Source organism: Watersipora subatra, chromosome 10 (genome assembly GCF_963576615.1).
Source record: "Watersipora subatra chromosome 10, tzWatSuba1.1, whole genome shotgun sequence".
In the NCBI taxonomy this organism is placed as follows: Eukaryota; Metazoa; Bryozoa; class Gymnolaemata; order Cheilostomatida; family Watersiporidae; genus Watersipora; species Watersipora subatra.
In genome coordinates, this window is record NC_088717.1 from 53124622 (window position 1) to 53142445 (window position 17824).

General features: G+C 35.9%; 1 protein-coding gene and 1 long non-coding RNA gene across 2 annotated transcripts in view; both read left to right on the forward strand.

The window, feature by feature from the left end:
* The window catches only part of LOC137405935 (uncharacterized), a 488140-nt gene that overhangs the window by 296651 nt on the left and 173665 nt on the right, over positions 1–17824 (forward strand). The window lies entirely within an intron of this gene.
* LOC137406674 (uncharacterized) lies at positions 15757–17788 on the forward strand. The gene is made up of 4 exons (XR_010979937.1): positions 15757–15869; positions 16914–17117; positions 17377–17518; positions 17737–17788. It is a non-coding gene; the product is annotated as an uncharacterized lncRNA (long non-coding RNA).

Here is a 17824-nt window from a genome sequence, read left to right on the forward strand (position 1 = left end):
TATCAACGTAAAAGTCACGTGATTGCCATTCCAGGGATTTTAAGTTCAATGGATGCAATGGTGCTGAATTTGCCTAGGCATGTCTCTCGTGGGGGATTGGGAGAGAGAGTCTGGGACACATTGCAACACGCGGGAATACAGCTTTAAAAGTCGATTTCTGAAGTCACTAATATCACAATCGTTATTTCCGAAGGAGTATCATATGACGGTCTATCCCTAAGAGGCATTCTCGGAAACGGCAGGAAGTGGCAACAGAACAACATACGACACACAATTCTAGTAAAGAAAAGCTTATCTAAGTTTTGTTTTATGTATGATCTGAATTGGCAGCAAACAAACGCTGGTTATTAAGTATGAAATGTTGGTTGCATAATAAATCAATCACGGGAGTTATATTATTTCATATTTAATTGTTTTGATTTAATTATTATTATTATGAATATTTATTGAGGATTGCAAACCAAGTATATAAACTCTTACAGAATAAATAACTTTTTGTCCTCACAAAAAAAACACAATACTGAAAGATATGTTACGAAACATACAGGTAATTGTCAAAACAATACAATAATACAATGCTACAATACAATTCAGTGCAACAATACAATGATACAATGCTACTAAGACTATGTGCTACAAATACCACTAAGAGCATATGCGACACCTAACAGATACCAAGACTATATGCTACACTACACCAACAGACCTGCCAACCCTGGAGTGGGGAAAGGAGTGAGAGTCTATTTTGGGGCAATGAAAACGAGTGGATTTGATAAGTGGGGCAAATTTTCATAGCGTATAAAAACACCACAGCAAAAGATAATATAACTCCATATAGAAACGACATGTCGTGAAGGTTATTGATAGATGAGACAGCCACAAATATGTTTATACATAGTTGTTTATTAGTAGTGAGTATATGATTATGCGTAACTCACTGAACCTGTATACATTTATAATGAGATGAGATAGTATTATAGAGTATGAGTATAGTAGTATAATAGTATGATAAATTATTTCAACAAACTAAGGCGAGTAGCTGCCTTCGCCTTTTTGAGTAATGTTTCCGATGGACTGAAATCCACTGGAAGATTGGCACACTTAACAATCATAATGTTGTTGAGCGTGGTGTCTTTTTTCATGGATTTCCTTTGGTCTGTAAGTGCTTGCCCTATTAAACTAAAGACCCTTTCTGCAACCGCATTAGAATGAGGTATAAGGCACATTGACAAGGCAAGCTGGCTGAGAAGCTGGAACTTACCTTGTTCAATGTGCCCTACCTCCTTCTAATAGGCAACAGGATCACATTGATCAGCAATAATATTATCTTTTCTTGATGAGAATAACAGCACATCATCTTGGAGAACATCAAGTTGCTCATCAGTATAATTGAAGATCTTTCTATACCTAAAATTTACAAGAAACTCCCCATCAGGATTTGATGGATGACCAATTTACTGAAGTGATTATAGGTGGTGAAATCAATCAAATCAATTGCAATATAAATTACCTTGTTGCGCATTCCATTACGGCATCCACTGAGGGTATTTCCTGCGAGTCTAACCATTGGAGGCATCTTAAAAAGTCATCATCGAGTGGAAAGTGTGTGAGCAGGTAATTAATGACGACGTCTATGTAAACTCTGATGCTTGCATAAAATTTATCTGCAGCCCTCTCGCTGACCTCACCAGAGGATATGAGTTGCCTCAAGAGATGCTTGGTGGCCATTCCAATACCAAGAGTAGAATCTAAGTATAAAACGTGAAATCATGATATGCTTGGCGAAAGCTATTTGAATGCAGAGCTCCAATAAATTTGTGCCGTAATACAAGACAAACATTTTACTTCCAAGGAAAACGTATACTACATATTTAAACATATACTATATGTATTTACTACATATACATATACTACAATTTAAAGTCAAGCTATCTATTTGACATAGGTTACCTGGTAGGTGAATTAGATTGTCCAAATCCAAACCAACTAGCTCTGATGCTTCTAAATTCATGATATTATAAGCCCTTCCTAAACAAGTAAGCACCAAATCTCCACAGTTTCTAAAAAGCGGTGGATCCTGGGTTTGTTGGCTTGAAGTTTTCTGTTGGTTTTGCATAATATAGATGTCAAGGAGTGTAAGGCCATTAACCAAACTTCCGTCATAGGGTCTTGAAAGGCTTTCTTAATTCTCATAGTAGTGGCATCTTGAAGATCTGTAAACCAGATTAGAAGAAATAACTTTGGTAAATTACATGAATTAGGTGAATAGAAGGTATTCATGGTTATTGTGTAAATCCATGTCAACATGTATCATACTGACAACCTTCACAGTTTTTTAATCTTCTAAGCCGGAGAATCCTTGTCTAAATTATACATATAATACAATTAATGTGGATTAAAAGGCCTGCTGTATTGATTGCTTAATTATAACATCATTGAGTTTGGTTCTTGTAATGTTGCTTTCTGCATACCAGTTGAGGCAAGGTAGCTGACCAGTGCCTAGTATTGTCTCAGCATCCTCTCTATAACTTTGTTTAGTGATAGCCATCTGGTCTTTACATGTAGAATCAGGGCACGATACTCGATCTCAACAAACTCACAGAAATCAGCTAAAGCCTGCTTTCTTATTGTGGAGTTATTAAAGTGTGAATAAATGTCGGACAGCAAACTCCCTACATCAAAGTTCATCTCCTGTATAAAACAGATTATTAGCATGACCTTACTGAGTCAAGGAGAGCATTTATTGCTTTTTCTACTTTTTGAAAACAGCTAAAGCTGCAATAATACTAAATAAATAACCTGTCTGCAACCATATAATAGTCAGCTCCAGCTTGTGGTCCAAATGCTCAAAAGTCTTGATATATACAGTGAAACTCGGATAACTCAAACTTCAAGGGACTGAGCAAAATTGTTCGAGTTATTAGAGCGTTCAAGTTATCAGGACAGTCATAAGTGCACGTATTTATCAGTAGATACATGTACATAAACAAACTATATATAAAACAAAAGCATAGATTGTTTGTTGCAAGTTAAAGGGCCTCTCGTGTGAAGTTTTAAATATTTTTAATCAGAAAGTATAAATATTTTTCTATCACTTGAGATTTGTCTGTTGTTTTAGGTGATGTGACTGCCAGGACGTTCTCAGATTAAAATTGGCAAAACTTGATCGCGATTAAAACGCTCAGCAAAAATACATACGTATTTTTCTACCGAGCGTTTTAACCAAGATCAATTTTGCAGTAAGTCAGTTATTACAAAACTGCTTTACTATTAAAAACACATTATCAATTTTGCCGATTTTACTTTAAATTTATCCGAATTTTACCTCGCTTTTCTTGCTTTCGGAAGGCCATCGCTAAGATGATGTTTGGTAAAATTTGATTTTTGCAAACCTTTAGATAAGTCGTTCATGAAAATACTTTGCCGATGTTGGTAATAACGAGGCCTAAGAACTATTAAAAGTCGATGTTTATCTCTAGGGCTTGGAATAAAGTGATATTCTAAAGCAATAACAACCTTCTCGGTAGCCGTTTGGCAAAAAACTGTTCGAGTTAACGGAGTTTCGGTCGAGTTATCTAAAGCCATTTATCATTGCATGGGAATGGACCAAACAAATACGTTGAGTTAACCGTGTTTTCGAGTTATCCAAGTGCGAGTTATCTGAGTTTCACTGTATATATATATATATGGAAGCAAAAAGGCATTTGCTGTTGATGGCGAATTGTAGGAATAGTTATTTATAAACAAAAACCTGTAATTTAATGGCTCCCTTAGAGGCAGAGTTGTGTATCATGTGGCACACACATCTGCTTGTATAGATCAAAGGATTATCAGCAGTTAGCTTTGACTTGAGGCTGTTCTCGTCTTCAACATTAGCATTGGTGTTGTCAACCGCAATAGCTACACAGTTCTTTAGCGGAATCTCGTGACTATCAAGAACTTCCTTGATACTGTCATACATGCCTGTGAGGGAAAAATGGAATGTCATGCAAGCAAAACAAGGTGCTATAAGTCTATTGGCTCCTTTGACAGCTAGTAATAAAAGTAAGCTAGAATTTGGGTACCTTGTGCAGTAGAGCTCTCCGTCATGCATAGGTCTAAGAATTGGTTAGAAAACTGGTTGGAATCATCAAACACAGATATAGTCAGAGGTAGCATCTTTTTGAGGCCGTTATCATTAGACCCATCAGTGAAGATGGCGTACGCACTCGTTCTCATCCTCTCAATCAGCTTATCCCTGAGCAAGAAAGGAGTAAGTAATAAAGTGATAGACATCAATGTAATACTGTTTTGTGATCAAATGAAGTATGGGATGTAGCAACTTATTAACACCAAACGATGGAAGTAGGTATTCTCGATACCTATAGTGGTTAGTCTCTACTGAATGCCATGGGAGCTGGAGCGTTGGATAATTACCTGCAGTCAGTTGCCAATACACCAATCAAAGCTGTCACCTTCGTTCTACCACAAGTAAAGTTCTTATCAAATGCAACCCTCACATAGTCTCTGAGTTTGTCTGAAAAGGCCATGAAGCTATAATTTGCTTTGGACAATTAGATTTGCCGCCTGTAGCTCAGCAACAATAGACTGTAAAAATAAGAATGAATATATCAGATATATAAAATTATGTTGGTCAATGAGTAATATTGTGAACTGAACAAAAAAGACTACTTTATGCTTACGTTTGCCTTCTGGTTTCTCTCTGCGGTCAGTTTGCGGTCAGTGATGGGTCCCAGTTTTAATGTGCCACTCTACATCTTTGAGTCCCATGTGAGAGCAGCTTAGAGTCCTTTCACATACGATACACCTGAACATGTGGGGATCATGAGGCACAGCACCTGTAGAATATTAAAACAATGTTCCTGCTGAAGACTTGGGATTACTTTATTACAGAAGGGAAAATACCAGGTTTGATGACACTTAACTTAAAGAATCAAATATAAATAACTAGCTGCATTACTCGTGTTCGGGAACAGATTTACGTAAAGCAAGTTTTATTGAGCGTTGTCTTTCACACTGTAAAACAACTCCAAATATGCAATCTACTGAAGTTTTTGTGCTGATCAGACTGCATACACATATGCAGTCATACATGTCAATAATGTTGGCAATACAACATTGAATAAGAAGTACTTACCTTTTTGATGTGAAAATTTAGTTGGTGAGAACTGCATTTTTTCCAGTGACCACAAGAAACAAACGTTTACGTGACCTTCTCGGTACACGTTGTCAGTAAATATTAATTGCATGTAAATTACTATTCATTAATTAATTTTATTTAATGAGTAGTACATTTGTATAGCTGTATAGGGATCTATCCATAATCACCATTGTTACAATTAGAGCAGAAATTTAATTATAAAAGATTGGTATTGCATTTAAGACAGTTTTAAATCAGATATTCTCTTAGAGCTCAACAAGCTCTTTCAAAAGATGTATAATATGTCACACTAAAGTTAATTTTTACTGAGAAACCTCTTAGTTAGTGTGTCACTCGCGTTACATCAGAGAAATATGCATTTTGAAGAGCTAGTTGCTTATCCTTAAAACTCTCTGATTTGTTGGGAAACACAATTATATAAACTTATTTGTCTTATTTTAAAGAAGCCTGCTGACATATGCACTAAAATTTATCCAGATATTAGTTGGTAGTGGTGAACTACTTGCTTGTAAACGTGTCACCGCTGTTACATCCGATGGTCACCATCGTTACACTTCTTATATTCTGTAAACTTATAAGTATTTAAGTTCACTGTAATGAGATCAATAATGGTATTAAAGCTAATGATTACAATATATATAGACAAGCCTTAACTTGAAATGTTTTTTATTGGTTTCAAAGTATAAAATATAATAATATAATAATTATGATACATGACAAACATGATTAGGCTTACATAACATAAGATGAAAAAATGAATATTGATCATGTAATTGTGAGAATGTACTAACAAAATGTTTTAGATCATTCCGCATGCTCTAAATCTTCTGTAAAACATTACTGACCTCTTTAAAGATGTGGTTGCGTCAAAAATTCAATTTAATGAAATTAAGACCCATAAAAGGCTAAAACATCAGCTACAATTTGATGCCATTCTTGTCTTTGTAGACCAACCCTGTCCAGAGATATATGCGTTTAAATGAGGCCCTCTTTTAAAAAGCTCACGTTCCAGCGGGTGCTTCTTTCGTGACGTCACAAGCAAGATATCTGAAACGAAACCACGAGCGATAAACATGAGGTCGCTTCGTTAGCCAATCATGAACGCGAAATTTTTATATAGGCCGTAGTAAATGTTATCACTCGTAAAACGCGTTGTCTGTGATCTCGAAGATTCTCATCATTAGAGAATTCATTCTCATTCGTTAGAGAATTCTCATCGTTACTGATTTAACGCGTTTCAACAATTACTAAGTTATACATAGTTTTAAAATGGCTTCAAGTTCGAGCGACTGCGACTCAGAGTTATCTGAGCAACTTTTAGTAAAAGATTGGAGTAGACAGCCTATGGTCAAAGCTGACAGGCGTCAGCAGCGTTTTGCTGCAGAGGAAGACAGAATGGAGGTAAATTAGCTGTACTAATACTAATTCCATGTACTAATTAATAAAATTATAACTTTTTGCTATCACTAATCATCGTTTTATATTTTTTTATCAGTTCACCTAGCTACATTCGCTTCAAATTTTCTGTAGCATCTTCATCTAGTAAATTAGATTTATGATTTGACATTAGATGTTCACTTTTCACTTGTAGAAAGTGAAGAAAATCGATTGAGCAATGCAAATCTTTAATTTCCAGAACCAAAGCTTCGAATCGTTGGCTTGGCATACTTGTGCTTTTGTTAAACGTTTATTCGTTTTTAAAATTACACTCGCAATATATTTAACTTCCAATTTGGAAGCTGTCAATAGATACGCTTTAGAATGACATATCTATGAATGACATATATTTATTGCATTTGTTTTACTGATTACAGAATATTTATGTTGTCCCACCAGCCGAAGAAGCTTTGTCAGTGTGGAAACTGCCATAAAGGGGAAAGAGAGACTTGAATGTGTGCAGCATAAGCCATGATGTTTTGTTTGAGTTTGTTGCAGTAGATGAATTTGTCTTATTGTATCAGCTAATACTATGTGAGTGGCCACGACTTGATGAATATTTTTAATAAAAGCTTTACGCCGAGATGAAAATATTTTTGCTTATAAAAATTATATAATAAAATAATATTGTTGAAGATAATGCAAAACATGATTTGCAGAATATTGTAGTGAATTGGATATGGTATATGGATGTCCGCAGAACTGGAGAAGGTGAGTTCAAATCCAGTTTGCAGCAGACTTCTCATCCTTAAAACTCTATCCCTATCTATATTCTTTTCAAAGACGTGGCTTGCTTATTTCACTTCGGTAGTATTCGGTAAGGATACTACTAGTAAGAAACTAGTACGTAGACGGTGTAGGCAATGATATACAGCCCAGCCCCAAGGATAGGCGACAGATATAATGTGGGCGGGACTTATGGGAGGCTGTATATCGTTAGTATGGGTAGCTGTAGAACTGTGCTGATACAAAGACCTCGTTCTACATAGTTGGCTTGACAGAATTACCGTAGACCGGTAGAGTTGGTAGTCGGTACCCAAATGTTTACACAACATTTAGAGAAAGTGCGTAGAACAAATTTCCAATTTTCGTTATTTGAGGCCTTTGAACCATTCATAATATTGCATATGTAGCAGGATTTAAAATTTTATTATAGCCAACATGAGCAAATACAAAATAAGATATATGCCAATAGAGCCGCGTAAGACTAGACTTTTATCGCAAATAGCCGATGTGAATACGAGAGATAGAGACAGGTTGTCTAACGCGTGACATCATTTTGGGCAAGTCTGGGCACGTTTTTGTGGCCTGAGCGCTTTTACGGCGATCAGATTTATTTGGTTTTAATCTTCAAATATCTTGGCAATGCGATCGCATAACACAACAAACAACATATCAACTGATAGAGAAAAAAATGCTTTCTTTTAAGATCAACTTAAATTTGACGCAACCACATCTTTAAGAGAGAGTAGGACAAGACAGTGACTTGGCTATATTATGAAATTCTACCCATGCTATATTTTTTGTATTAACAACAAAAGAGCTTTTTGGCTTCACTCTTTAAAAAAAACTGCACTTTAGCTTCGAGGGCATCTACACTGTTTACCACTCCTAAATAATGCCTAGAAGTTTATTTTTTCAAGGCAGCAATGTTAGCACAAAATCACCTTCTTTCATTGTGCTTGCTAGTTGTTTGATAGGTTCGGAAGTGCACTCACTTTCCGGATCACTGATTGCATGTCATCATGATCTATGTAAAAATTAAAACTTTCCAATGGCATACTTTTACTTTTCTATTTCTTTGTTTTATTTTATCTTTTCTCATCTCTAATGCCATCTTCTGACAATGATAGTCCAACTGTCATTGCTAGTTTATGGACGGTCTGGCGACATTTGCTTGGGCTGTTTAGAAGTGCTCGATCAATCTTTTTACAGCTTTATCTTCAGATTGTGGGTTGCCAAAATGGGAAGTGGTGGCTACAAAAATGAATATCAACTTTAATAACTTTTTTACAAAATACATGAAACATTAACTTGAAACATCCATAATGTACGCATATGTAGTAAAGCATTAAGCTTTTTGAAGAAAATAAATGAATGTACATACCTGGTAATTTTACTTTCAAAAGTTTTTTCCCGATCTCTGTATAGCTTAACTCTAATTCTTGCTTTTTCTCGAGTTTCCTCCAATTGACCTTCTGTAAGTTGAGCTCTTCATTTTGTTCTACTCTTTTGATTTTGATTAGGGCAGTCAAATATTGAGTCTATTGTTTTGAATATTGACGTATTTTTCACGATATTTACCCATCTGCTCTGCAGATGTGTTACCCATGTTGAAAGCAGAAATGACCAGCAGACTTTCCACCTAACAATATTCTGTTTCAAGCACTTGTTAAAAGCTACTCCCATGAGTAGATTTGATTAAATTTTGAACCATTCTCAGTATTGGAGTCTCAAGTCTTAGTAATGCATTTGTAAGGTAGCAACCGTTTGCTAACTTGCTAGAAGCTTGTTAAGTTCCCATAATGGCTTAAATTTACAATATAATGAGTAACTCATACATGAGAACATCAACAACACCACAAATTACTGTTAAATGTGAAATTCACTCAAATTAATCCTATAGTTAGATGAGTTGAGGGGTGTAACAATGGTGACAGTGTAACAGCGGTGACGCAAATTTCAGAAATATGTGCAATTTTGAGCAAAACTGAAATTAGTTAAAGGTACAGCGTATAAAGTTAGCGTTGAAAACAAATTACTACTAATTTTGAACTAATAATACAAGTGTAGTAGAAACTTATTGATGTTTCCTGTCACCATTGTTACTCAAAACATGCCAACTTATAAAAGAGCCTCACACCAATAGATCAGTGCACGCAATGCCAAATTATGCATTAACGGGCAGCAAAGCCATTGTGAAATCCATTACAATTAGATATTTGTGTTCAGAGTAATATGTATACCATGTACAAGCATCTCTATCTTGCCATTATGGCCATAAAGTATTTTGTGCATATACACTAACTTTAGCAAACTATTAAAACATGATAGAAGAGCACTACCCCCACAATTATTTTCCATCTTAGGGTTTGGTATGTATACTTGATATGTGAAGCATCATTCTAATGAAATTACTGTTTTGAAATTTTGCCAAAAAATCCATTTATTTATGGATAGACCCATAGGCGCTTTTGTATAGGCAGCAGAACTCAGGACGGTGCTTTTTAACACGACCGAAACATTGCTGTTTAAAGCGGAACAGTGCGGTTGGGCACTGTAAAGAGGCGCGCTAACCAGAGATCACGTGATTCTTGTGTAAAAACGATAAATAGGTTATGTATAGAGGCGCATTAACCGGAGATTCCCGTTAATGCGCCCTAGATACCTAGTAGAGGCTAATAGTCCGAAAAGTATGGTACTCTATAAGGTGGACACACACACACACACATACATACACAGACAACGATTGCCGTTTATATAGTAGATAAGAGTAGTCATTTTAATAGTGACATGATATAATTTAGTACTGGCACTGGGGTTTGAGTTCTCTAATTTCTTGATAATGAGTGCAAAACAAAGACACCGTTTAGTTTCATTATATATAAACATACGTATCTATATATACTCATGCTACAGACAGTACTGTTTCAGCTATTGAAGCCTCATCAGTGCAGCTCAGAGCTTAGGCAAGGGACACAAATCCCATTATCCATGAGAGTTGACTTACTGCCACGAAACAACTAAGTTGCCTCGCAGACTTTAAGAAAGTCAATGTGCTGACACCAGAGTGCTCAAATCACAAAAGTGATGAGCTTTGCACAAAGGCTAATAGTGCCGTACCTCTCACAGAGCGCTCAACCAAACCGAAGTGAAGGAGCATATACTCATGCTACAGACAGTACTGTTTCGGCTATTGAAGCCTCATCAGTGCAGCTCAGAGCTTAGGCAAGGGACACAAATCCCATTATCAATGAGAGTTGACTTCCTGCCATGAAACAGCTAAGTTGCCTCGCAGACTTTAGGAAAGTCAATGTGCTGACACCAGAGTCCTCAAATCCCAAAAGTGATGAGCTTTGCATATATAAGCATAGTATATATATACTTAACTTAGCTTATATGTAACTAAAGTATATATATATATATATATATATATATATATATATATACAGACGGTCCCCTACTTACGAACATTCGAGTTACGAACAACCCTACATACGAACAGGTCTGCGCGTATGTCCGCCGCTAATACCGACAGTATTACCGACGTATTAGTGGTAATAGAGACACTAAAGGGGCAGAAAGAGACGCTACTCGGAAGCACCACCCGGCATCCATCTTCCTCTGCCCAGTTCGTTGCAGTGCATAAGTGCGTGAACGTATCTCCAGTGAGCAAAGAACTTTTTTATTTTTACTGTACGTATTGTAAAGGAATTTGCTGGCCTTTACTTGGCACGATGTAAACTCATAGAGGTTGCAAATCAATTGAATGATGCCATACAGTGCTACGTATCATTTATGATGAAAAAAAGAAAACTGCAATCGTCGTTAGATCTCTTCTTTCGGCCAGTTTTTAGTAAATCCTCTAAGGAAGATACTCATCAACCCTCATCTTCTTCCTACATTGAAGTTACGGAGGAGGAAGTAACTTTTGAAGCCCATTCCAGCGATGAAGAAGACCCTCTCATGATATAAAATACGTAGTACAGTACTGTACGTATTCTCTCCATTTTATTAAATGTTTTTTCAGTACAAACCAATACAGGTTACTTATACAAGCCTTAAACAAACTTATATAAACCTTCAATATACTTAAATATAGGCCTTAAACATAAATTATAATACAAAATATAGCACTGAAGAAACTTACGAACAAATTCACCTTACGAACAATCATTCGGAACGTAACTCGTTCGTAAGTTGGGGACCGTCTGTATATATATATATGTATATATATATATATATACACTATACTTACATACATACCTGCCAACTCTCACGCATTGGGCGTGAGACTCACGCAATCGCCCCAAAGAAAAAATGAAAATGCGTGAGAAATGCGTGAGATTTTTGCCCTAATTTGCAAAATTTTATATATATACTATCATTGATATATCAATTGCCCCAAAACCAAGTCTCACGCATTGCCCCACTCTTGGGTTGGCAGCATACCTGCCAACTCTCACGCATTGGGCGTGAGACTCACGCAATCGCCCCAAAGAAAAAAAGAAAATGCGTGAGAAATGCGTGAGATTTTTGCCCCATTTTACAAAATTTTATATATACTATCATTGATACATCAATTGCCCCAAAACTAAATCTCACGCATTGCCCCACTCTTGGGTTGGCAGGCCTGGACTTGGCAGGCCTGCTTACATATAGATTAACCAGATGCAGGACATGGTCAACCAATCTAATGCTTACCGATATGTTCAAATCTGTTAATCCATTCTGGTTTAAGCTTGGTTAGGTAAGTAGCAGCTCCTTGAGTTTTAGGAGTGGTCAATTTGACTTTCTTCTTTGGGGGTGTATGTAGTAGATCCGCAGCTGTGTCTTCATCTGAGCCTGAGTCACTAAATGTTATGAGAATATCCTCATTACCACGTACATCAGTTTCTGATTCACTGAATGAGACTGAGTCCAATTCCTTATTATTTAATCTGACTGCATCTGTAACCGTCTCTGGCACACTAATACTTACATCTTACATCTTCTTCATAGAACGTACTAGAGCCGGTTGCGGCAAGCGGCACGCCTCATATGTTGAGCAGTTGTTAACACTAGATAATATTGTAATTTATTGCCATATTAGCAATTAATTGTTTATTGTTGATGTGATGTACAGCTTTTAAATTCATGAACAGTCTTTGGTGAAAAGCTGTTGTGATAAACAGACGTTCTTGCATATATAGTAGGAGGATCGCCTCTTCCAGCAGCTCGTGTGACAGTCGTACTAACTCGGTCCTGCATTAATTCATCATAGGTGGTAATTAATGAGTTGTGATTCTGGTCAGAGGAGAGGAGTCGCATTAGCAGATTTTGTCTACTGACCTTCCGTCTTTCACATAGTGTTTGCATATTTAAAGTATCTAAAGCTTTGGTGATGCTATCTCTTCCTTTCAGTTTACATATAAAACGTAGTGCGTTGCTTTGCACCATTTCAAGTTCATGTTGTAGTAGCTTAGTAGAGTTCATGTTGTAGTAGCTTAGTAGCAGATTGTACATACTGGTTGCAACAGCAACATACTAGTTGCAGATGTTGAAGTAGTAGCAGCAGTAGGTGAAGAATCAGTGAGAGATGTAGATGATGTAAGGATTGCTTTTGAATTTGTTGTTGTTATTATTCTTGAAGCTGTATCTGCATCTGTTGTAGTAAATGTAGCAGTAGCATCTGCACTTCTTGTAGTCGCAATAAAAGATGTTATTTTTTATTATTAGAAGCCTTAAATTTGATATAGTTCCTCACCATTTTTCTTCTATTGATTTAGATAGAATTGTCAGTAAAATCTGCCAGCATGGAAGGAACTTGTGAATTGTGATGTGAGGAGATCCAATTTACGGTCACTCACGAGGAGAGAATCAATGCGCACTTCCACTTACCGGCAAGACTCAAGTGGCAGATCAGAGATGTTTTACTCAGTAGCCAATGAAAACACTTGATACAAACATATTTAAATAAGAAATGTTAAATCGTTGACTAGCTACGAAGACTCAAGCAAAATGAAACGTAACCCGAGCCGTATAGTTTCACAAACTATACGGCACTGTGAAACTATATGACACAAACAAAAACAAGGAAGTTATTCAACCCTTCACAAAAGCCACACTACTTAAAGATTGGGGCAAAAAAAAACAGGTTTGCTTGTGTAAAAGGAGCAATTGCGTGACACGGGCGTGAGATGCGTGAGGCATTGAACTTAAAACCCCTGAACTTAAAAATTAAATTAAATTGAACTTAAAAAGGGGTTTTTAGTTCAATGGCGTGAGGCATGGGGCAATTGCGTGAGTCTCACGCCTAATGCGTGAGTCTCACGCCCAATCTCTGGCAGGTATGTACACCAACTACTACTAACACGATATAATACCAAAATCCACAAGAGACCTGAACAGAACGACTAAGCTGCAATAAACCTAGGTGACTAGAAAACAACAGTATTTGGAATAAAGGCACTTATATAGGCATTTAAGAATTATCCTCTGAACAGAATGAGTATTGAAAATTATTACAATATTTAAAAAAAGCCTAAAAGAGACCGCGGGTCACAGTAACCGGCGAATAAAAAGAGGTGATATTGAAATGGAAAGGAGCTCTCTCCAGTGTTTGAACGCGCGTAGAGCTTGAACTTTATGGCTACTCCGTAAAGACATGTTGTGTGTGTGCATATCACTGACTAGTTTGACCAAGTAATTTGAGGCTTTTTGTTTTTGCACTTTGTTTTGGATAAATTTTTTTAATAAATACTGCCTACGGCTAGCAATTGTTGGTAAATTTAACAGTCGGCGACCACAAGTTACTGAGAACTTAACTGGAGCTGAAAGTATAATACGTATTGCCTGATTTTGAATTCTTTCAAGAGATGTAGATTTTGCTTGCGAAATAGTTAGGAAGAGGGAAGAACAATACTCTAAAACAGTCCTTACTATGGATGTATATACCAGCTTAGCTTGCTCTACAGTGAGATATTTTTTGAATTTAGACGAGAGGTAAACTAATTTATTCACTTTCTGACAAAGAGCTTCAATATGAGGACCAAAAGTCAACTCAGAGTCTAACGTAACACCTAAAATAGAAAGGGTGGGCTGGGATTTTAGAATGTCGCCAGACATGCTTATTGCATATTGTTCTGTTATTTTTCTATTAGAGAAAATACAAAACTGTGATTTAGCTATATTTAGCTGAAAAAGGTTATTACTATACCATGTAGAGGCCTGTTTAAGTAACTCTGAACATGACATTAGTGAGTCTTCAACAGACGTACCAATGCTAAAAATCAAGGTATCATCTGCATAAGCAAATTATGTAGGCTGAGTGACAAAAAAATCATTAACAGCCAGCAAAAATAAAATGGGACCTAGTATAGAACCTTGAGGGACTCCACTATTAATGGGAAGCATAGATTACTTAGAGCCACCAACTTTCATAACCTGCGTGCGATTAAATAAATAGGAACGAACTAGTTCAGTAGCATTGCCTGATATATCATAGTCCTTAAACTTGGATATGAGTAGCTTGTGGCTGACTGATAATAAAAAATTATAATAAAAAATTAAATCTATTAAATAAAATCGTTTCACAATAGCATTACAAACATCGCAAACAAATAGCAATAGAACAACAAAAATGGATCGCACGCTGCTAGTAAAGAAAAGTTTATCTAGTAAAAGTAATCTCAGTTTAATTTTACTCGTGATACACGCGAGTATTGTGATTAATATTTATTATAACAAAACAATTACTACTCTGTAATGTTTTAATCTGGATTGGCAGCAAACAAACGCTGGTAGGTAATTATGAAATGTTGTTTGGATAATAAATCAATCTCGGGAGTTATAGTATTTTAAATAATTATGTTTTGATTAAATTATAATAAAAAGTTAAATCAATTAAATGAAATCTTTTCACAATAACAATACAAACATAGCAAACGACATGAATTTATTTAATTATAGATAAAATTTTTCATATTTTCACTCGATCAAGATGTTAATTAAATTAAATTTGATGATAATCAATCATTCACATTATGAACATGAGTTTTTACATCATATAATTAAATATTAATGTTTATATGATCATAGTATTAATTACTATAACATCAAAGTATCCAGTGGCAGGTTTCAGTGACAAAGATAAAGCATTAAACATAAATTTGATATAGTTATAATAACTAATTATAATAATAATGGAATGGAAGTCGCATTATAATTATGAGTTTTTTAATCAACAGAATAAGCGGATGTGTAAACAAAATATGTTGTCACAATTTGAACAGCAATGAATACTTGTCATTAGTTCCCATTATTTATTTCTTGGCAAATAAAATCCGTATAATAGCAATCACCTGTATGTGATCGGTTACTGTATTAAGTAGTAATACAACAACATTGTCCTCTTATTTGTTTCTAGGTATTGTCTTCCTCTGTGTATGAGATGAGTAAGCGATTACTAGATATATGTCAGTCACCCACAGGTTACACTCCCACTTAAAAAACAGTAAGACGTGTTAAACCAAACGGAGCTCATAGCAAGGTTGTCCAGAATGATATACAGGTAAAGACATATCTGGATTTCTTTTTATGTTGTCTATCTCCAATTAATAATTCTCCTTCTTTCTTCTATCAACATGATGCTACCTTGCCATATGTGTGGTTTTGTTAGCCTGAGAATGGCATCGCCATGCCCAGGCTGGTTTGTATTACATCTTGCTATCGACCTACGATTGATTAGGCATGCTTCCTCAATAAACCATGTACATGTTAATATAACTTATCAACAGTTGACATATGTTCCTATCCTTGCATGCTTTGTATTTTGTCCCACTCTCACTACCTCGTTAAGTTCTTATTCAGTGGATGACACAACACAGCAAGCTAGGACTTTTCATTGTTGGTGCATAATGAAGCTTTTTTAATTGTGAGTTTTAAGATGGTGGTGTCTCTTTTATGACACAGATTAGTCCGGCGCTATAATATTCTGACAGATAACTTTACTTTGTGTATGGTGTAAAGAAAACTTCTCTGGAGAGTTTGTTGTTTTTACTCAGAAATTATTTTGTTAACATGTCACACTCATTGCAGGCATGGGTTTACAAGATTGTCAAGGTTGCAAAGAATAGAAAGTACAAGCTGTGGTTGCACATAATTTATGAACCGCTTTACTGATCGCAGTTTGATCGTTAAGGCTGGCGTTAAGGCGTTAAGGCTGTTTTTTCAGACACTATATACAGCAGAGGGTATGTTAATTTAAACCTCGCCAACCATTCAAAATAATTCAAATCAATCTTTATCTGCAAGTATAGTTTCAGGTGTGACTTTGTACATACAATGTTGGGGAAAGAATATGACCATATTATTGTTATGTTTATAAAATAAATGCTTGGATGATTCAAACCAGCAACTGCCTTCGCTTATGTTTTACAATGTAACGATTAACCAATGTTTGATAGTTTAACTATGGAGTTAACTCTTTCGTTCAACCGAGAATGTCCACTAGTTAGTTGAACATCCTTGGTTCAACTGTATTCATTCAATTCATTTTTATTGATTAAGGTCTTCATTTACACATTCAATGTTCATTGATATGGTTGTTTTATAGATATTTTTTGGACATACAGCTAAATCAAGCCAAGCTTACTGCTCAAAGAAGACTTGAATATCCTGATAATGAACCGCTCTCTTGCCTAGTCACAACTTTTGAGGATTATGATGGGATTGTGTTGATAGAACCAGATTTGGTGCTTGATCAGAAACAGAAAGATGATGAGACAAGTTTCTGTGATTGTCTGACCAACACAGCTAAGTAAGTTTCTGTTGCACAAATCAAGGTCTCCTTGCCTGATGCCTATATAATACAGAAGGACATTTGAGTGACCTGTTCTGATAATTTGTGGAATATGATATGAGGTGGGCCTATATTTTGGTATAAGCTATTGCAATTGTACTTCAAAAGATTTGGCTGTATTCTCCTGCTATAGCTATTATGTTAAAGCAAACTTTAAGGTCAACCAAGGGAAAATCACATTCATATTTATATGTATCTATATGAATTCATGTTGAAGGTTTGAATGTTCATTGTTATAAACAAATCAAAGAAGAGTTGCAGTTGCTTGCCAGTACAAAGAACCCCTCTATACTTTGTACATCGAACACCAAACTGGACACTATAGGTATAGCAGATATGGAAGATGAGTTTAAGTTAAGGTAAGACTTTAGATACAATGTCAGTTCATTCGTTGCTTGGGAGTCATGTGTCGCTTGCTGTATAGGTATAAAGGTATAAGTGAGCATAACGAGAGGTCAATCAGCGTCAACCATTGCTTCCTTTAACCAACAACATGCAAGGCCTGATATGTATTTCTGATGCAAGCCAGACATAAATTGAGATGCAAATGTCATCGTTATTTTGACTTTCATTTCAGAACACCAGCACTCCATTTCATTCTGACAACAGCATTAACAAAAAAGGCAAGCTGAGTCAAGAGAAAGCTACATCAACAATATCTGTGA